This window comes from Stenella coeruleoalba (assembly GCF_951394435.1).
Source record: "Stenella coeruleoalba genome assembly, chromosome: 12".
NCBI classification, from domain to species: domain Eukaryota; kingdom Metazoa; phylum Chordata; class Mammalia; order Artiodactyla; family Delphinidae; genus Stenella; species Stenella coeruleoalba.
In genome coordinates this window covers 22555717-22578240 of record NC_137158.1, presented here as the reverse complement: position 1 = coordinate 22578240, position 22524 = coordinate 22555717, and the positions used below count along the sequence as shown (strand labels likewise).

At 41.5% G+C, this 22524-nt stretch overlaps 1 long non-coding RNA gene across 2 annotated transcripts in view; it reads right to left on the bottom strand.

The window, feature by feature from the left end:
* LOC307195007 overlaps positions 1 to 22300 on the bottom strand; it is a 117104-nt gene extending 94804 nt beyond the window's left edge. The window contains exons 1-2 of one of the 2 annotated variants that reach the window (XR_013830694.1): positions 21977 to 22300; positions 199 to 293 (exon numbers count right to left, since the gene is read on the bottom strand). This is a non-coding gene — a long non-coding RNA (uncharacterized lncRNA). Of the gene's footprint in view, positions 1 to 198; positions 294 to 955; positions 1366 to 21976 lie in introns of those variants that run through there. The other variant, XR_013830695.1, reaches the window with a different exon arrangement.
* Positions 22301 to 22524: the final 224 nt, after the last annotated feature.

The following is a 22524-nucleotide window of genomic DNA, read 5'->3' as shown; positions in this document are numbered from 1 at the left end:
CCCCACATCTGGGCAAGCTGATAAGAAAGTTGGATTGCTCCCTCCTTTGGTGCTGCCCGTAAGTTGAAACCACACAAGCCCTGGCCCACGTGGGATCCCTTATCCTATCCCAACCCCACTCCCTAATCACAGTAAAAGCAGAGTCAGTCTTGCTCCCCATAGAAAGTTCCAGTGTATGAGTAATAAACCTTTACATACCTCTCGGTGCATGCATGACATCATCAGTCTTGACATCCAAACCGTATTTCAGGTGGGAACCAAATATTGGATGATGGGTCCATCCTGTTCTGCTTCTACAAGATAACCAAAAATAGTCTTGAAAATCTATGTAATTTATATGCACAAAGAAGAAAAGAAGGGCATTTCAGGGACATAAAATTGCTTACTGGAGGTGGAAACGTGAAAACTGTGATTGCAGGACAGTAATTGAAACCAAAAGTTGTCATAGATGAGTCAGAAGGGTGGTGATAAAACTGGAGTGGCAGGGAGGGGTCATTGAACAGGTTAAGAAATATGGATTTTATTTTTGTACCTCAAGAAACTACCAAAGGCTGGGAGGAGCTTCAAGATGGCGGAAGAGTAAGACGCGGAGATCACCTTCCTCCCCACAGATACATCAGAAATACATCTACATGTGGAACAATTCCTACAGAACACCTACTGAACGCTGGCAGAAGACCTCAGACCTCCCAAAAGGCAAGAAACTCCCCCATGTACCTGGGTAGGGAAAAAGAAAAAATAAACAATGACAAAAGAATAGTGACGGGACCTGCACTAGTGGGAGGGAGCTGTGAAGGAGGAAGGGTTTCCACACACTAGAAGCCCCTTCGTGGGCGGAAACCATGGGTCGCGGAGGGGGGAGCTTCGGGGCCACAGAGGAGAGCACAGCACCAGGGCTGCGGAGGGCAAAGCGGAGAGATTCCCGCACACAGGATCGGTGCCGACCAGCACTCACCAGCCTGAGAGGCTTGTCTGCTCACCCGCCGGGGCGGGCGGGACTGGGAGCTGAGGCTCGGGCTTCGGTCGGAGCGCAGGGAGAGGACTGGGGTTGGCAGCGTGAACACAGCCTGAAGGGGTTAGTGCGCCATGGCTGGCCGGGAGGGACTCGGGGGAAGAGTCTGGAGCTGCCGAAGAGGCAAGAGACTTTTTCTTCCCTCTTTGCTTCCTGGTGCGCGAGGAGAGGGGATTAAGAGCGCTGCTTAAAGGACCTCCAGAGAAGGGTGCGAGCTGCGGCTAAAACGTGTACCCCGGAGACGGGCATGAGACGCTAAGGATGCTGCTGCCGCCACCAGGAAGCCTCTGTGCGAGCACAGGTCACTCTCCACACCTCCTCTCCCGGGAGCCTGTGCAGCCCGCCACGGCCAGGGTCCCAGGATCCAGGGACAACTTCCCCGGGAGAACGCACGGCGCGCCTCAGGCTGGTGCAACGTCATGCCTGCCTCTGCCGCCGCAGGCCCGCCCCACACTCCGTGCCCCTCCCTCCCCCCCGGCCTGAGTGAGCCAGAGCCCCCGAATCAGATGCTCCTTTAACCCCGTCTTGTCTGAGCGAAGAACAGACGCCCTCCAGCGACCTACACGCAGAGGCGGGGCCAAATCCAAAGCTGAACCCCGAAGCTGTGCGAACAAAGAAGAGAAAGGGAAATCTCTCCCAACAGCCTCAGAAGCAGCGGATTAAAGCTCCACAATCAACTTGATGTACCTGCATCTGTGGAATACCTGAATAGACAACGAGTCATCCCAAATAGAGGAGGTAGACTTTGAAAGCAAGATAGATTATTTTTTCCCCTTTTCCTCTTTTCTGTGAGTGTTTATGTGTATGCTTCTGTGTGAGATTTTGTCTGTACAGCTTTGCTTTCACCATTTGTCCTAGAGTTCTGTCTGTCCGTTTTTGTTTTTTTTTTTAATTTTTTTAAATTTTTTTCTTAATAATTACGTTTTATTTTAATTATTTTATTTTATTTTCTCCTCTTTCTTTCTTTCTATTTTTTTTCCCTTTTATTCTGAGCCGTGTGGATGAAAGGCTCTTGGTGCTCCAGCCAGGCATCAGGGCTGTGCCTCTGAGGTGGGAGAGCCAACTTCAGGACACTGGTCCACAAGAGACCTCCCAGCTCCATGTAACATCAAACGGCAAAAATCTCCCGGAGATCTCCATCTCAACACCAAGACCCAGCTCCACTCAACGACCAGCAAGCTACAGTGCAGGACACCCTATGCCAAACAACTAGCAAGACAGGAATACAACCCCATCCATTAGCAGAGAGGCTGCCTAAAATCATAATAAGGCCACAGACACCCCAAAACACACCACCAGACGTGGACCTGCGCACCAGAAAGACAAGATCCAGCCTCATCCACCATAACACAGGCACTAGTCCCCTCCACCAGGAAGCCTACACAACCCACTGAACCAACCTTAGCCACTGCGGACAGACACCAAAAACAATGGAAACTACGAACATGCAGCCTGCAAAAAGGAGACCCCAAACAGAGTAAGTTAAGCAAAATGAGAAGACAGAGAAACACACAGCAGACGAAGGAGCAAGGCAAATACCTACCAGACCTAACAAATGAAGAGGAAATAGGCAGTCTACGTGAAAAAGAATTCAGAATAATGATAGTAAAGATAATCCAATATCTTGTAAATAGAATGGAAAAAATGCAAGAAATATTTAACAAGGACCTAGAAGAACTAAAGAGGAAACAAGCAATGATGAACTACACAATAAATCAAATTAAAAATACTCTAGAAGGGATCAATAGCAGAATAACTGAGGCAGAAGAACGGATAAGTGACCTGGAAGATAAAGTAGTGGAAATAACTACTGCAGAGCAGAATAAAGAAAAAAGAATGAAAAGAACTGAGGACAGTCTCAGAGACCTCTGGAACAACATTAAATGCATCAACATTCGAATTATAGGGGTCCCAGAAGAAAAAGAGAAAAAGAAAGGGACTGAGAAAATATTTGAAGAGATTATAGTTGAAAACTTCCCTAATATGGGAAAGGAAATAGTTAATCAAGTCCAGGAAGCACAGAGAGTCTCATACAGGATAAATCCTAGGAGAAACATGCCAAGACACATATTAATCAAACTATAAAAAATTAAATACAAAGAAAACATATTAAAAGCAGCAAGGGAAAAACAACAAATAACATACAAGGGAATCCCCATAAGGTTAACAGCTGATCTTTCAGCAGAAACTCTGCAAGCAAGAATGGAGTGGCTGGGCTTCCCTGGTGGCGCAGTGGTTGAGAGTCCACCTGCCGATGCAGGGGACACGGGTTCGTGCACCGGTCTGGTAAGATCCCACGTGCCACGGAGCAGCTGGGCCCGTGAGACGTGGCCGCTGAGCCTGTGCGTCCGGAGCCTGTGCTCCGCAATGGGAGAGGCCACAACAGTGAGAGGCCCACGTACCACAAAAAAAAAAAAAGAATGGAGTTGCAGACATATTTAAAGTGATGAAAGAGAAAAACCTACAACCAAGATTACTCTACCCAGCAAGGATCTACAAGGCCACTATCACTCTGATACCAAACCCAGACAAAGATGTCACAAAGAAAGAAAACTACAGGCCAATATCACTGATGAACATAGATGCAAAAATCCTCAACAAAATACTAGCAAACAGAATCCAACAGCACATTAAAAGGATCATACATTATGATCAAGTGGGGTTTATTCCAGGAATGCAAGGATTCTTCAATATACACAAATCAATCAATGTGATACACCATATTAACAAATTGAAGGAGAAAAACCATATCATCTCAATAGATGCAGAGAAAGCTTTCGACAAAATTCAACACCCGTTTATGATAAAAACCCTCCAGAAAGTAGGCATAGAGGGAACTTTCCTCAACATAATAAAGGCCATATATGACAAACCCACAGCCAACATCGTCCGCAATGGTGAAAAACTGAAACCATTCCCACTAAGATCAGGAACAAGACAAGGCTGACCACTCTCACCACTCTTATTCAACATAGTTTTGGAAGTTTTAGATACAGCAATCAGAGAAGAAAAGGAAATAAAAGGAAGCCAAATCGGAAAAGAAGAAGTAAAGCTGTCACTGTTTGCAGATGACATGACACTATACATAGAGAATCCTAAAGATGCTACCAGAAAACTACTAGAGCTAATCAATAAATTTGGTAAAGTAGAAGGATACAAAGTTTATGCACAGAAATCTCTCGCATTCCTATACACTAATGATGAAAAATCTGAAAGTGAAATTAAGAAAACACTCCCATTTACCATACCATTGCAACAAAAAGAATAAAATATCTAGGAATAAACCTACCTAAGGTGGCAAAACACCTGTATGCAGAAAATTATAAGACACTGATGAAAGAAATTAAAGATGATACAAATAGATGGAGAGATATACCATGTTCGTGGATTGGAAGAATCAACATTGTGAAAGTGACTCTACTACCCAAAACAATCTACAGATTCAATGCAATCACTATCAAAGTACCACTGGTATTTTTCACAGAACTAGAACAAAAAATTTCACAATTTGAATAGAAACACAAAAGACCCCGAATAGCCAAAGCAATCTTGAGAAAGAAAAACGGAGCTGGAGGAATCAGACTTCTGGACTTCAGACTATACTACAAAGCTACAGTAATCAAGACAGTATGGTACTGGCACAGAAACAGAAATATAGATCATTGAAACAGGATAGAAAGCCCAGAGATAAACCCACACAAATATGGTCACCTTATCTTTGATAAAGGAGGCAAGAATATACAGTGGAGAAAAGACAGCCTTTTCAATAAGTGGTGCTTGGAAAACTGGACAGCTACATTTAAAAGAATGAAATTAGAGCACTCCCTAACACCATACACAAAAATAAAATCAAAGTGGATTAAAGATCTAAATGTAAGGGCAGACACCATCAAACTCTTAGAGGAAAACATAGGCAGAACACTCTATGACATAAATCACAGCAAGATCCTTTTTGACCCACCTCCTAGAGAAATGGAAATATAAACAAATGGGACCTAATGAAACTTAAAAGATTTTGCACAGCAAGGGAAACCATAAACAAGACGAAAAGACAACCCTCAGAATGGGAGAAAATATTTGCAAATGAAGCAACTGGCAAAGGATTAATCTCCAAAACATACAAGTAACTCATGCAGCTGAATATCAAAAAAACAAACAACCCAATCCAAAAATGGGCAGAAGACCTAAATAGACATTTCTCCAAAGAAGTTATACCGATTTCCAACAAACACATGAAAGAATGCTCAACATCATTAGAGAAATGCAAATCAAAACTACAATGAGATATCATCTCACACCGGTCAGAATGGCCATCATCAAAAAATTTACAAACAATAAATACTGGAGAGGTTGTGGAGAAAAGGGACCCCTCTTGCACTGTTGGTGGGAATGTAAATTGATACAGCCACTATGGAGAACGGTATGGAGGTTCCTCCAAAAGCTAAAAATAGGACTACCATATGACCCAGCAATCCCACTACTGGGCATATACCCTGAGAAAACCATAATTCAAAAAGAGCCATGTACCAAAATGTTCGTTGCAGCTCTATTTATAATAGCCAGGACATGGAAGCAACCTAAGTGTCCATCAACAGATGAATGGATAAACAAGATGTGGCACATATATACAATGGAATATTTCTTAGCCATAAAAAGGAACGAAACTGAGTTATTTGTAGTGAGGTGGATGGACCTAGAGACTGTCATACAGAGTGAAGTAAGTCAGAAAGAGAAAAACAAATATCGTATGCTAACACATATATATGGAATCTAAAAAAAAAGAAAAAATAGAAAATGGTCAGAAGAACCTAGGGGCAAGATGGGAATAAAAATGCAGACCTACTAGAGAATGGACTTGAGGATACGGGGAGGGGGAAGGGTAAGCAGGGACAAAGTGAGAGAGTGGCATGGACATATATACACTACCAAACGTAAAATAGATAGCTAGTGGGAAGCAGCCACATAGCACAGGGAGATCAGCTCGGGTCTTTTTGACCACCTTAGAGAGGTGGGATAGGGAGTGTGGGAGGGAGGGAGATGCAAGAGGGAAGAGATATGGAGACATATGTATATGTATAACTGATTCACTTTGTTATAAAGCAGAAAATGACACACCATGGTAAAGCAATTATACTCTAATAAAGATGTTAAACAATTAAAAAAATAAATAAAACAAACAAAAAAAATAACCTAATCATCTTTGCTGGAATTTTATAAAATATCATTATTAATAATCACTAACACAGTGTTGTAAATCAACTATAGTCCATTATAAAATAAAAAAAATTTTAAATAAAAAAAAAAATAAGGAAACTACCAAAGGGGACTTCCCTAGTGGTGCAGTGGTTAAGAATCCTTCTGCCAATGCAGGGGACATGGTTTCAATCCCTGGTCGTGGAAGATCCCACATGCCACAGAGCAACTAAACCTGTGCGCCACAACTACTGAGCCTGCGCTCTGGAGCCCATGAGCCACAATTACTGAGCCTTCGAGCCTCAACTACTGAAGCCCACGCACCTAGAGCCTGTGCTCCGCAACAAGTGAAGCCACCGTGATGAGAAGCCTGCACACCATAATGAAGAGTAGCCCCGGCTCGTTGCAACTAGAGAAAGCCCGCGTTCAGCAGTGAAAACCCAACGCAGAATGGGTTGGAGGCAGGGAAGTCAAGGGAGAAGAAAACTGTCATATTATTCAAGCACAGGATGGCAAGGGTCTGGGCTGTTGTACAAATTCAAGTCTGGCTTTGGGAACTTTCTAGAATTTTCATTTTTTTCAAATATTTTAACTCCACAGTTGGTTGACTCTGCAGACGCAGACCCTGTGGGTATGGATTGCCAACTGTATGTATATGTGTGTGTGTGTGTCCATATACACACAAACATATAGATTCATACATATATATGCATATATTAAATATGTGTGTATTTTAAATGTATATATTTAAATATATAGTCATATATATGCTAAAATAGAAACAAGTGGCTACTTATGAAACAGAGAGAGGGAATAGGTTTGAGAGAACATGATAAAGGCTAAAGTTCTTTGAATATATCTTTCTTTGTAGGATTTGACTTTGGAACCATGTAAATATCTTACAAATTATGAAACAAAATTAACTTTCAAAACAGCACTTTTTGAAGTTAAAAAAAGGAACCCAAATGTGTTTTTGGTTGGTGACATATAGAAAACAACCAATTCAAATGACTTTGAAGCATAATAATGTGACTGTTCATAAATAGTAGAAAAGACTGTAAAAACAAAAGGAAATACAAAAAATATCTTAAGCTATTTTCAATAATCATTGTGTTGGTAGTAATGTTTGTATTATATTCTGACACTCTTCTGTGTGTACATTGGAGAAAAAACAAACGTGCAATTATATGACATTCTGATTCTATCTTTCCAGTGACATTGAGAGCCAGGATTCTCAGTGTAGAAGAGAAAAAGTATAGATGTAAAATCAGATATATTAAGTAAAACCTTGTCCTGATTTTGAATTGGAAATATCATTATGAGTTCCTAATTTTACCTTAAAAAACATGAATATTTCATAGATCTGCCCATTGAAAAGACCCACCACAATGATTATTTTGGTAGCAATGAGTATCCTAGCACCAGGGCTTTGTCTCCAAATACCATTTTTGACTAACAGGAACCAAGAATCCTTGGAGAAAATGTTTAATTCCATCTCAAGAAGATAGAAGTTGATGTTGGAACATCTTGTCATAACAGAAAGCAAGAATGTTACCAAAGACTAGCAGAGTGTCAAAAAGACTCAGAAGTAGTGCTGAAGAGGCTCCCACTGGCCAACGATGAGAAAATTTAAGTATCTTTACCCTACAGTATTTGGGGAACTTGAACTAGACATTCTCCAGACAAGAATAACCAGGCAGAGAGGACAGTACAGACCCAGGACTAAGGTGAAAACAGAGGGACCAAGTGAAAATCTGCATTCTGGATGCTGAAACTACAGCCTTGCCCACTGCCAACTCATCAGGCTCATGTATTATACCCCAAGGCAGGAGATGGTATTACCCTTCTCTAGAGGAAATGAACCTGAAGAGACAATACATACTAACATGTTGGGAGTTCAGTTAAAAATCTCTATGCCCACCAATTGTCTCATGCACCATCTACCAGTTGATCAGCCCCACATAGGCACACAGAGTTCCAATCAGCTTTTTTTTTTTTTTTTTGCTGTACGTGGGCCTCTCACTGTTGTGGCCTCTCCCGTTGTGGAGCACAGGCTCCGGACGCACAGGCCCAGCGGCCATGGCTCACGGGCCCAGCCGCTCCGCGGCACGTGGGATCTTCCCGGACCGGGGCACGAACCCGTGTCCCCTGCATCGGCAGGCGGACTCTCAACCACTGCGCCACCAGGGAAGCCCCCCAATCAGCTTTTTAGTGCCCTATTCTTAACCACAAATGGACAGACAAGCTATACCAGACATTTGAGGAAAGCCTCCAACACAAGAGACAAAAATTAATCAGTGGGGTATGGGGAACACAGAGACAATGCAGAAAGCAGAAGAAAATTTCAAAGATACTACATTAATTGCTTCAGAGGAGGGAAAATGATAGCATAAATGACAAATCCAATTAGAAGATTGGAAAATAAGGTCTAGGAAACAACAGGGAGTTCAATAGTAACAAAAACCAGAGATATGTATTGAAAGAGAAAAGATAAGCAAATTAGAGAATCAATCCAGAGGTCCAGATTAATAGGAGAGAAGAGAAAAAGCAGGAGGAAATTATCAAAGGAATAATATTTTAAAAGTTTCTAAGACTACTAGGCATGAGTCTCCAGATTAAAAAGTCAATGAAAGCATGAAATAATGCCATTGGCAGCAACATGGATGGACCTAGAGATTATCATACTACGTGAAGAAAGTCAGACAGAGAAAGACAACTATATGACATCACTTATATATGTAAGCTAAAATATGACACAGGTGAACTTATCTACAAAACAGAAACAGATTCACAGACATAGAGAACAGGCTTGTGGTTGCCAATGGGGAGAGGGTTGGGGGAGGGAAGGACTGGAAGTTTGCGATTAGCCGATGCAAACTATTATATATAGGATGGATAAACAACAAGGTCCTACTGTATAGCACAGGGATCTATGTTCAGTATCCTGTAATAAACCATAATGGAAAAGAATATGAAAAAGAATGTATAATTAATATATGTATAACTGAATCACTTTGCTGTACAGCAGAAATTAACACAACATTGTAAATCAACTATCTTCAATAAAAATGTTTTAAAAAGCCAATGAGGGCTTCCCTGGTGGTGCAGTGGTTAAGAATCCACCTGCCAGTGCAGGGGACACAGGTTTGAGCCTTGGTCCAGGAAGATCCCACATGCTGGAGAGCAACTAAGCCCGTGTGCCACAACTATTGAGCCTGCCCTCTAGAGTCCGCAAGCCACAACTACTGAGCCCGTGTGCCACAATTACTGAAGCCCACATGCCTAGAGCCCATGCTCCACAACAAGAGAAGCCACCTCAATGAGAAGCCCACACACCACAACGAAGAGCAGTCCCCACTCGCCACAACTAGAAAAAGCCCACACGCAGCAATGAAAACCCAACACAGCCAAAAATAAATAAATAAAATAAAATAAAATATTTTAAAAAGAACATGTAAACCAAGGATTGTATACCCAACAAAGATAACTTAAAAAAACAAAAGCCAATGAAGTTAATGGAGGAAAGACCTGCATCATTACGAAATTTCAGATCACTAAAAACAGAGAAGATTTTGAAAAGTTCTGGGGGGATGGAATGGGGTGGGGGGGAGCAGATTATTCCACAGATCATAACATAAAATGGCATGAGATTTCTAACAGCAACACTGAATTTAGAAGGCAATGGAGCAGTGCCTCAAAAATTTTTTAATCTCAAATTCTCTATCCAAATCAAATCATACATCCAATGTGAGAATAAAGACTTTTTTAAATTAATAGACTTTATTTTTTAGAGCAGTTTTAGGTTTATAGAAAAAATGAACAGAAATTACAAAGTTCCCACATACTCTTTTTCCCCACCAACCCCAACCACGCAGTTTCCCCTGTTAGTAACATCTTATATTAGTGCAGTACATTTGTTATAATTGATGAATGAATATTGACACATTATTATTAACTAAAGCCCATAGTTTACATTAGGGTTTACTCTTTGTGTTGCACACTTCTATTTTTGACAAATGTATATTGTTATCTATTCACCATTACAGTATCACATAGTTTCTCTTCCCTAAAAATCTCCTATGCTCCCACCTACCATCCCTTCCTCTCTCCCATCTGAACCTGTCAACCACTGATTTTTTTACTGCCTCCATAGTTTTGCCTTTTCCAAAATGTTGTATAGTTAGAATCAGACAGTATGTAGGCTTTCGAGACTAGTTTTTTTACTCAGCAGTAAGCATTTAAGTTAGCTCCATGTCTTTTCATGATTTGATAGGCATTTTTATTGCTAAATATATGTCATGGTATGGATATTCCCCAGTTTGTTTGTCCATTTGCCTACTGAAGTCTGTCTTTGTTGTTTCCAAGTTTGGGCAATTATGAATAAAGCTTCTATAAGTATTCCTATGCAGATTTTTGTGTGGACATAAATCTTCAACTCATTTGGGTAAATACCAACAAGAGTGATTGCTGCATTGTATACTAAAACTATGCTTAATTTTGTGAGAAACCACCAAACTGTCTTCTAAAGTAGCTATACCATATTGTATTCCCACCAGCACTGAATGAGAATTCCTACTGCTCCACAGCCTTGACAGTATTTGGTCTTGTCATGTTTTGGATTTTGGCCAAATCGGTGTGTAGTGGCTTCTCATTATTGTTTTAATTTGCAATTCCCTAATGACCTATGATGTTGAGTAGCTTTTCATGTTTATTTAACATCTGTATATCTTCTGTGGTGTCTGTTTGGATCTTCTGCCCATTTTTAATTGGATTACTTGCTGTCCGAAAACTGAGTTTTGAGAGTTTCTTTGTATATTTTGGGCACAAGACCTTTAGCAGGTAGGTGTTTTGCAAATATTTTTTTCTAGTCTGTAGCTTGTATCTTCACTCTTTTATATAAAGCATTTTTAGACAAGCAAAAACTCAGGAAATTAACCTCCCATGCACCTTTTCTTAGAAAGCTACCAGAAGATATGCTTCATCCAAACATCAGAGAGAACTCAGAGAGACGAAGTATGGAATCCAAGAAACAAGGTCCAACACAAGAAATAGCCAAAAGGAATTCCTAGATTGATGGAAAAGAAAGCCCCAGGACAATTATTGTGAGTAAGCCTAGAGCAGAGGTCTCACCCCTCACTGAGCAAAAGACAAACTTTGGGGCACAAGAAGGAAATAATATCTTCTTTTTATTTATTTTAATGTTTGTCTTTTAAAATTTCTTCTTTATTTATGTTTCATAATGTACACACTATTACAGAAAAACAGATATAAACAAATAAATTATAAAAATATTGGAGGTATATGCTTTTTTAAAAATTTATAACAGTCCAACATTTAAAATATCTAGAGGCTGCTGGCTTAGGGAGAAGCAGTCCAGAATGCAGCAGGAGGTCAGAGGGCTTCAGAAGGAATTTTTACAGGATAAAATAGAACTGATAAATTATATGACAAGTTTAATCATGTGGAAAATTGTATAGAAAGCCATTTAACAGGGCTATTGGAAAGTAGGAAGACTTACACATGTCAAAGAAATTTAAGCAAATGAAAATGACAATTATTAACTCCAAGAAAAAACAAAAAATACACAAGAAAAAAATAATCGTAGCACTTTACTTACGTCAGTAGTGAACAATATTCACATACTAATCATGAAAACACTGAATCTGTATTTAGCTAAAAATTAAAATGTTTACATCAGGAAGAAAGAGAGGGCAAAAGTCCTCACTATAGTATTAAATTTGGTAAATAAAGACATAATAGGATATTAATATTGGTTGTAAATATGGAGGTAAATATCAAAAGAAGCTGCTATCTAAGTATTGAAAGTGGTGCCTCTTGAGACAAAGCAGGTGTGGATAAATGGCCAAAGGTGACTGGAGAAGGGATTGTTCTTTCTTTATGTCATTTAGCCATGTTACATTTTGTAGAATATCTGCATGTAAAATTTGCATATTATGCTTTAATAAAAATTAAAATGACTTTAAAAATTTATAGCCACCTATATAAGGAAATATGTATTAAATAATATTTTCAATAGTAGTTAATGTGGGAAAATATTCAAAACATAAATTTACTGAAAAAGCGAGGATAAAAATTGGTAAAATTTTTATAGCAATATATAAGTATTTAAATAAATTTACCAAATTTAGCAAATTCCAAATATGCATGTTTTTCACCAGGATAAAAATCTGGCTGGAAATACATCAAAATACATTTACATCAAAAGTAGTTATCACTGCATTGATGACATGATACTATACATAGAGAATCCTGAAAATGCTACCAGAAAACTACTAGAGCTAATCAATAAATTTGGTAAAGTACCAGGATACAAAATTTATGCACATAAGTCTCTTGCATTCCTATACACTACTGATGAAAAATCTGAGAGAGAAATTAAGGAAACACTCCCATTTACAATTGCAACAAAAAGAATAAAATACCTAGGAATAAACCTACCTAAGGAGACAAAAGACCTGTATGCAGAAAACTATAACACACTGATGAAAGAAATTAAAGATGATAAAAACAGATGGAGAGATATACCATGTTCTTGGATTGCAAGAATCAACACTATGAAAACGACTCTACTACCCAAAGCAATCTACAGATTCAATGCAATCCCTATCAAACTACCAATGGCATTTTTCCCAGAACTAGAATAAAAAATTTCATAATTTGTATGGAAACACAAAAGACTCCGAACAGCCAAAGCAATCTTGAGAAAGAAAAACAGAGCTGGAGAAATCAGGCTCCCAGACTTCAGACTATACTACAAAGCTACAGTAATCAAGACAGTATGGTACTGGCACAAAAACAGAAATACAGATCAATGGAACAGGATAGAAAACCCAGAAATAAACCCATGCACATATGGTCAACTAATTTTTGATAAAGGAGACAAGAATATAAAATAGAGAAAAGACAGCCTCTTCAATAAGTGGTGCTGGGAAAACTGGACAGCTACATGTGAAAGAATGAAATTAGAACACACTATATTGTGTATTATTATACACAATAATAAACTCAAAATGGATTAAAGACCTAAATGTAAGGCCAAACAGTATAAAACTCTTAGAGGAAAACATGGGAAGAACACTCTACGACATGTCACAGCAAGATCCTTTTTGACCCACCTCCTAGAGAAATGGAAATAAAAACAAAAATAAACAAATGGGACCTAATGAAACTTCAAAGCTTTTGCACAGCAAAGGAAACCATAAACAAGACGAAAAGACAACCCTCAGAATGAGAGAAAATATTTGCAAATGAAGCAACTGACAAAGGATTAATCTCCAAAATTTACAAGCAGCTCATGCAGCTCAATAACAAACAACCCAATCCAAAAATGGGCAGAAGACCTAAATAAACGTTTCTCCAAAGAAGATATACAGATTGCCAACAAACACATGAAAGGATGCTCAACATCACTAATCATTAGAGAAATGCAAATCAAAACTACAATGAGGTTATCACCTCACACCAGTCAGAATGGTCATCATCAAAAAATCTAGAAACAATAAATGCTGGAGAGGGTGTGGAGAAAAGGGAACCCTCTTGCACTGTTGGCGGGAATGTAAATTGATACAGCCACTATGGAGAACAGTATGGAGGTTCCTTAAAAAACTAAAAATAGAACTACCATACGACCCAGCAATCACACTATTGGGCATATACCCTGAGAAAACCATAATTCAAAAAGAGCCATGTACCAAAATGTTCGTTGCAGCTCTATTTACAATAGCCAGGACATGGAAGCAACCTAAGTGTCTACTGACAGAGGAATGGATAAAGAAGATGTGGCACATATATACAATGGAATATTACTCAGCCATAAAGAGAAACAAAATTGAGTTATTTGTAGTGAGGTGGATGGACCTAGAGTCTGTCATACAGAGTTAAGTAAGTCAGAAAGAGAAAAACTAATACTGTATGCTAACACATATATATGGAATCTAAAAGAAAAAAAAAAATGGTTCTGAAGATCCTAGTGGCAGGACAGGAATAAAGACACAGACATAGAGAATGGACTTGAGGACACAGGGAGGGGGAAGGGTAAGCTGGGACAAAGTGAGAGAGTGGCATGGACATATATACACTACCAAATATAAAACCGATAGCTAGTGGGAAGTAGCCCCATAGCACAGGGAGATCAGCTCGGTGCTTTGTGACCACCTAGAGGGATGGGATAGGGAGGGTGGGAGGGAGGGAGACTCAAGAGGGAAGAGATATGGGAACATATGTATACGTATAGCTGATTCACTTTGTTATAAAGCAGAAACTAACACACCATTGGTAAAGCAATTACACTCCAATAAAGATATTAAAAGAAAAGTAGAAGAAGAAAAAAAACAGTGGGAGGAGATATGGGGATATATGTATATGTATGACTGTTTCACTTTGTTATAAATCAGAAGCTAACACACCATTGTAAAGCAATTATACGACAGTAAAGATGTTAAAAAAATTAAAAAAATGGAAGAAAAAAAGTAGTTATCACTGCATGATAAGCTAAGGGAAATTTTAATCTAACTTTGTAGCTTTCTATATTTTTGGAACTATCCACAATAAGATATATTATTTTCTTAGGCACAAGGAGAACTTTTTAAAAACTTTTCTATATGGGGATATATGTATAGCTGATTCACTTTGTTATAAAGCAGAAACTAACACACCATTGTAAAGCAATTATACTCCAATAAAGATGTTAAAAAAAAAAAATCTTTTCTGACCTTCAGTTACAATTGACATTGCTAAACTGCAAGCAGGGATTCACATGTGACTGATGTGTCCCAGAGCACAGCGGCCTGAAAGATACAAACTGGGCAACATTGGGTCATAACCTTCCTTCAGCTGACTTTCACCCTGCCCTTTCACCCTGCTATTTCTGGACACTTCTTTCAAGGAGCTCCCACCTCCCCACCACCCTGGGCCACCAAATTGCTAGGCCTTCCCAGGGGCTGTCTTGAATATGTCCAAGAACAATCCCATGTGGTATCAGACAAGGCTGCTGCTTCCACTGGGTAAGGATCTGCCAGGCATCTCTGCCACCCAGCAGAAGCCCTGGGGTCTCAGAGGTGACAGTGCTGGACTGTGGCCTCTGGAACTGTCAATCCACGAAAGCTGCCCTCTACCCTACCCCCATCCTGATAGCAGCCCTTAAGCAGCCCCTTATCAACTGCTTAAGGGCTATGAAAAATTCCACCAAGGCCCTGGGGTTTTAGAGAGATTTAGGTAAAAACAGCTCTTTTGGGATTTCATTTATTTGCTTGTAAACCTAAAGTTTACAGACACAGACACACACACACCCTGCAAGAATCAGTGCACAGAACTGCACCAAAGGAAAACATTTCATGAGACAGATGTCCTGGCCTGACTCCCCTCACTCTTTGTGGCTTTAGTGAGTCAACCTGCCAGTCTGACTCCCTCTTCCTCGAGTCTAGCTCGCTGGAGTTCTTTCCTTGGGGGGTCCCTTGTTGTGTCCGTGAAAAGTTTTATTAGGTTGCCCACAGACCTGTGGAAATGCCCAGTGGTTTCTGCATTCCAGAGGAGACCAGAAATGGGTGCTATTATTTACCCACATTTTACAGGTGAGGACACTGAGGCACAGAGAAGTTGATTAAATTGCTCGAGGTCACACAGCCACTAAAGGCAGTCTGGTTCCCAGGTAAATGTTCTCACCCACTACAATGCACCGGTTCCGGAGCGTGAAACAGAGCCTCCATACTGTGCCAGGTTCCGTGTTTTTCCAGAGAGACCCCTGCCCTCAGAGACTTTACCACCTGGTAATAATAACAATGACAGCCACAAATATCTGAGAGAAATTCTAAGAACGATCTTAAGGCATCGTTCAAGTTCCAGTTCAAACCGCCTCTTTCAGGTAAGCATTAGCCCCCAAACAGGTGTGCCACCTCCTCCATGAAATTTTTCTGGAGTCCCCCAGTCAGGACCAAATCTCAGCCCCTTTCCTATTCCCACAGTACTTCAACTCTAGAGAACATAGCACGGTCTCATTCTCCTTAGAGTGAGCAATCGATGCCTGCATCTCACACTAGAACATAAGCTCTGCAAAGACAGGACTGGTCTGCTTGCTCTTAATGTCTGACGGCACTCATGGCAGTGCCTGGCAAGGGAAGTGTTCCCTGCTTGTTTTTGCTGAGCTACGCTGGGACTTCACTGAGCACGTGGTGGCTGTGCCTGATTGAGTGGTGAGCAGTGGGGTGGAGGCCTCTCCACAGAAGGCCTTGTAGTATACAGTAGTAGGTCAAACCCTGTGAAATGGCTGGTTTATAGGCCAAATTGTTCAAATATTGACAATTTCACATGAGTCAGTTCAATCTAAAAATATATTTATAACCTAACTGGAATGGCCTATAAACCCCAGTGTTTCCTGGAAGGTTTTGAAATCTCCCTTCTTGGATATCTTTTATAATCTAACTGTAGTTACTAAATGTTATTTTGTAAAAATACCCCAGAAGTCCAAATTCTAGACTGTAAATCCTCAACAATCCCAAAGCCCAGACAACAGAGATGAAATTTGATTCCAGAGACTTTGTTCAGCCATGAGTTCCTAGGGTCGTGTGGGCAAGGTCAACTGTTTACAGAAAACGGAAGAGAAAGCAGTTTTACTCACTTTATTTCTCAGTCGTGGCCAAAAAGCCAGCTGAGAAATACCTTCTGGGGACTGGTAAATTGGGGTTTCTATGTGCAGTAAATTCCCCACTGTTCCTTGATTCCTTTTTCTGTTCCCTGGAACCTTTTAGTGGATGGATCCTCCTGCATATTTATCTTTGGGGACCACACTGACCTTTGGAAGTAATGTCAATAGTAGGAATTAGTCCAATAGATGAGAAGTTTCCTCAACTGGCAGCTTTCTTTTGCCTGGCTCAGCCCTCTGGAACTAAAGGCTGTAAAGGTAACTGACAATGTAATTTATCCACATTTCACCTGGAAACAATACCATTTCTTTGAGCTCCCTAGAGACCCCCCACCTGGAAGAAAGGCCCAGGATGCCTGTCAGACCAAACAATGCCTATCATATTTTATTACATGGATGAAACTTAAGACTTTCTGCTCCATTAGCAGAAGGTTTCATTTTCACTCCATGAAAGTAGTTCAACATTACACCTTATCTTGTGTTTTCTTATGTTTTTAATACAAAGGTCTTAAAATTCCCCACTTCCATCCTCCACGCCCACCGCCCCAGGCATCCAAAAGCTATATAATCAGATTTTACAGTCTGAGATAATATGTTATAGTAAGAGTGCCAAAATATATGTGGTGTGTACTTTTTTAAATAAAACTACAGCTTGATAGAAAGAAGAAGTTTGCTCTCTAGTGGCTGACTTATAAAAGTCTCTGAAAACCACACAGTAAGATAGCTTAGAAAAAGAACTTAACAGTGATATTTGTGTAACAAGGTCTGAGTACTTACTTTGCTTTTATTGATCTTTTTAAATTTCCTTACAGTGAAAAACTACATCCGAGCGAGTGTTCTGTGGAAATTTTCCCCTATTAAAATTTTTCCTATCATTAAGCTAATTTTAATTCTAAATTCTTAAGAGTAGCAATTAGGTTTCTAGTGTTTTATTAGTCTATTGTACCTTTAGAAAGCTCTGTGGATTGGCTTAATACCATACAATTAGTGTCTATTATAGACACATTGCCCAATAATATAATATTATTAGAGCTTTTTAAACCATTTTTAGCTCTTTGCAGAAAGATTATAGAAATTCAGGGAGACATAGTATAATTATTAGTTTGATGCTAATTAATATCATTTTATTACTCCTTTTTCTACTGCAACTCAATTTATACAATTCTACTATAATATGAATTATAAAGGATAAATTTTATTCAGCATCCACCTCTTTCTAACCCCTGTACCATCTTTTACTTTCCCATTTTATTCTCCATCTGTGTCTCCCCAAGTTCACTACTTTTCTCAACTCTGTCCAGTATCCTTGGTCAGATAATAGGAGCAAACCACACCACTAGTCTTAAAGTTTCCACCCTCCATGTTTCGAAAAAAAGAGAGAGTTACCTAGAAAGCTTTCTACATGTACATTAATAAATACTTTAAAGGATTTTCAGATCTGTAAATATTCTTGTCCTCATTTTACTTATGAAAAAGGAACCAGATAGCATAAAGAGACTTAACCTTTTCAGCAGGTCAGGGACTACAATGGAAGTAAAGTACTAGACAAGGCAAAGAAGAAGAGGGTGTTTTATGGGTGGAGCAGGCATACAGGACAGCACGAGGGGTGACTAAGAAGGGGAATGATGCAACCTGATTTACATTTTTTTTAATTTTTTAATTTTTTTTTTTTCTGGCTGTGCCAGGTCTTAGTTGCGGCATGCGGGCTCTTCGTTGCGTGCAGGACCTAATTCCCTGACCAGGGATTGAGCCTGGGCCCCCTGCATGGGGAGCTCGGAGTCTTAACCACTGGACCACCAGGGAAGTCCCCTGATTAACATTTTTGAAAATTATTCAGGCTGCTGTATGGAGAAAATACCACAATGAGGACAGGAATAGAAACAGGGAGACCTCTTTGGAAATGATCGCAGCCATGCACACAATAAAAGAGACTGGAGTGGACAAGGGTGGTAAAGCTGTGAAAAGTGAATGGATTTCCGATGTATTCTGGAGGTAGAGCTAATTGGTGATGGGTGAGAGGTCAGGGTGGGGTGTGACTTCAGACTGAGCAACTGGGTGGATGGTGATGCCACTTACTGGAAAGGATGACAGAGAAGCAGTTTGGGGAGGTGAGAGGCAGTGGGAATAGAGTTCTGTTTGGGTTGGTCATGGTTCAATTCGAGATGCATAACCAAGAGGAGATGTCAGGTAACCTCTTGGGAATATCAAGAAGAAATGTTCAGAGATGTCTGCGCAACCAGATGTCTTCTTGTTAGAAGTCTGGAGCTTTGGAGAGAGGTTGGGACTGGTGATTTATACTTAGAAGTCTTCAGGATACAAATGACATTTAAAGATGAGATCCCCAGGCTTCCCTGGTGGTGCAGTGGTTGAGAGTCCGCCTGCCGATGCAGGGGACACAGGTTCGTGCCCCGGTCCGGGAAGATCCCACATGCCACGGAGCGGCTGGGCCTGTAAGCCATGGCTGCTGAGCCTGCGCGTCCAGAGCCTGTGCTCCGCAACGGGAGAGGCCACAACGGTGAGAGGCCCGCGTACCGCAAAAAAAAAAAAAAAGATGAGATTCCCCAAGGAGAGAGTTTTGATAGAGAACAGAGAAGGCCTGGGCCTGACACTGGGACATGGACCTTTGAAGTAAAGAAGGGAGGGTCAGCCAGGAAGATTGAGCTGAAGTGGTCAGGAGGGTGGAGGACAGGAGGAGAAGATGAGTAAGGCAACACAGGTAGAAGGTCAGGTAAGATGAGGGCACAGAAGTAACCACTGAACTTGGCAACACAAGGGTCACAGGAGACCTTGACAAGAGCCCTTTCAGGGGACTGATGGGGACAGAAGCCCCTCTTGTTCTTTCACCTGTCAACCATGGGCCTAAAAATTTCTTCCCCAGTGCAAATATGCAAGGTAGAAACGAATTAACAATTGGTGCAGTGTTTGGGGGAAATTTCTCTGTTGTCTGTGTTGATAGATGGTTAATTTATGCTCTATATTTGCTCTGGACTTTTGGATTCAAAAGGGAAAGGAATTCTTGGTGTCAGAAATTGAGCTGTGTATCATTTCACAACATAACTCATCTTCCTCACAGATTACATGAGTGAAGTAGAGGGAAGGTGGATAAAGGAGAAAATAACTCAGTAAGAGTCCATTTGACCTAGAGACTATAAGAGACACAAGGAAGAGGGAAGAAGAACTAGGGGAAAAAGTACATTGGGGGCAAAAGAAGATATAAATAGGAATAGAAGAAACTAGGGATGGACTTTTTTCCTTAAGGCATAGCCCGAAATGAAATTTCAATTTCTATTTGAAATTTTCAAATAGAAGGAACTAGGGATGGACTTTTCTCCTTAAGGCATAGCCTGAAATGAAATTTCTATTTCTATTTGAAATTTTCAAATAGAAGGAACTAGGGATGGACTTTTTTCCTTAAGGCATAGCCTGAAATGAAATTCCAATCTCAGAGGAAACAGAACCCGACAGAATAAATATGTAAAGCATTTCCGTGTCAGACTATATGCCACGGGTTGGGGAACAAGGAAAGAGAGTAACACATTAAACAGGAGGAAGGAATTGTAAAGTGAACAGGTGGATGGCAGAAGCTGCTTATTTTCTAAAAGGAACTTAAAAATTCTCATAGCTATTTAAAACACACACCACAAGCCTCTTGACGGGTTAGTTTCTGCACAACCGTATCTCTTGCTACGTTGTGGGGATGCCCAGGAGAACTCAAATGGGAGACAGAATCAAAGAAGAATTGTGGCCAATATAGTCCCTTCAAAAAAAAAAAAAAAAAACTTGATTTGTTGATACCTTTATGAGCTTGAATAGGAACATTTTGAAAATGCAGAAACAAGTCATAACTGAAGGAACAAAAGCCAGTTGGTTCTTCTCTTTCACATTCTTGGGACTGGTCTTTTTTCAACTCACATTACAGTATATGTCATGTAATGCCTCACTAATGCTATGATGTGAAAATTACTGGGCTTCTCTGGAAATGTTTGTGCTAATCCATAGATCTTACAGGCTCTCAGAGACACCAGTAAACCCTGGTCAAGTGGGGGAAACTTTCAGGTGAAAAGGATTGGCCAGAACGCTCAAGCCAGTCCAGATACCACACTTACTTCCAACCCTGGTCTCCCATCACCAGGCAACACCATCCTCCACCACCCCAGCCTCCTCGGACCAGGGACCCCCACTGTGGTTATGCCCAAAGTCCATGGCTGAAAGCATCTCTTCACATGGTTTCTGCCTGGGATTGGGCTAATGGTTAACCAGATCCATTTCTCTGCCACATCAGAATCTCAGAAACGTCACTGTTCAAGTTTCAACTTGTTTCTCTTTTTCTACCTTGTAGCCATCCGTTGTTTCACAGCTATTTAAAAAACAGAACATTCTGATTAGAAATGGGGAAGGGGATCACACATCTCAGTTCCCGGGATCAAAGAAACCCTCAAGTAGTCAGTTGAGGTAAAGTGTGTTTCCCTTCTGCACAGAAGCCTGAGATGGATGGCAGCCGGAAGCTTCCTCTTCTAAAAGCAAGGAGGTCGGGAGCTTCCGGGAAGATGGCGGAAGAGTAAGATGCGGAGATCACCTTCCTCCCCACAGATACATCAGAAATACAGCTACACGTGGAACAGCTCCTACAGAACACCTACTGAACGCTGACAGAAGACCGCAGACCTCCCAAAAGGCAAGAAACCCCCCATGTACCTGGGTAGGGCAAAAGAAAAAAGAATAAACAGAGACAAAAGGATAGGGACGGGACCTGCACCAGTGGGAGGGAGCTTGTGAAGGACGAAAGCTTTCCACACACTAGGAAGCCCCTTCGCGGGCGGAGACTGCGGGCGGTGGAGGGGGAAAGCTTCGGAGCCGCGGAGGAGAGCACACCAACAGGGGTGCGGAGGGCAAAAGCGGAGAGATTCCCGCGCAGAGGATCAGGGCCGACCGTCACTCACCAGCCCGAGAGGCTTGCCTGCTCCCCCGCCGGGGCGGGCGTGGCTGGGAGCTGAGGCTCGGGTATCGGTCGGAGCGCCGGGAGAGGACTGGGGTTGGCAGCGTGAACACAGCCTGCAGGCGGCTAGTGCGCCACGGCTAGCCGGGAGGGAGTCCGGGGAAAAGTCTGGACCTACCTAAGAGGCAAGAGACTTTTTCTTTCCTCTTTGTTTCCTGGTGCGCGAGGAGAGGGGATTAAGAGCGCTGCTTAAAGGAGCTCCAGAGACGGGCGCGAGCCGCGGCTACGGCCGCGGACCCCAGAGACGGGCATGAGACGCTAAGGCTGCTGCTGCAGCCACCAGGAAGCCTGTGTGCGAGCACAGGTTACTGTCCACGCCCCGCTTCCGGGGAGCCTGTGCAGCCCGCCACTGCCGGGGTCCTGGGATCCGGGGACAGCTTCCCTGGGAGAACGCACGGCGCGCCTCAGGCTGGTGCAACGTCACGCCGGCCTCTGCCGCCGCAGGCTAGCCCCGCACTCCGTGCCCCTCCCACCCCTGGCCTGAGTGAGCCAGAGCCCTCGAATCAGCGGCTCCTTTAACCCCGTCCTGTCTGAGCAAAGAACAGACGCCCTCCGGCGACCTACACGCAGAGGCGGGGCCAAATCCAAAGCTGAGCCCCTGGGAGCTGTGAGAACAAAGAAGAGAAAGGGAAATCTCTCCCAACAACCTCAGAAGCAGCGGATCAA